This window comes from Otolemur garnettii, unplaced genomic scaffold (assembly GCF_000181295.1).
Source record: "Otolemur garnettii isolate 467f Iridium unplaced genomic scaffold, OtoGar3 scaffold00163, whole genome shotgun sequence".
NCBI classification, from domain to species: domain Eukaryota; kingdom Metazoa; phylum Chordata; class Mammalia; order Primates; family Galagidae; genus Otolemur; species Otolemur garnettii.
The window spans coordinates 1,376,999-1,377,396 of NW_003852558.1; positions in this window are offsets into that span (position 1 = coordinate 1,376,999).

Consider the following 398-nt stretch of genomic DNA (forward strand, 5'->3'; position numbering starts at 1 on the left):
TGGTGTATGTGACTGGAACCTTAGCCTCTTGAGCTACAGGCGCTGAGCCTGTCCATTGAATTCTTAAGCTCCAGAATTTCTGCTTGATTTTTAAAATTTATTTCAATCTCTTTGTTAAATTTCTCTGATAGTGTTGTCTTGAATTTCACTGAGCTTCTTTAGGACAGCCATTTTGAATTCTTTGTCTGAAAGGTCACCTATCTTCATCACTCCAGGACTGGTCACTGGTAACTTATTTACTTCATTTGATAAGGTCATGTTTTCATGGGTATGCTTGACGTTTGCAGATGTCCATTAATGTCTGGGAATTGGAGAACTAGGTATTTGTTTTAATCTTCACAGTCTGGGCTTGTATGAACCTGTACCTCATGAGAAGGCTTTCCAGGTTTTCAAAATGA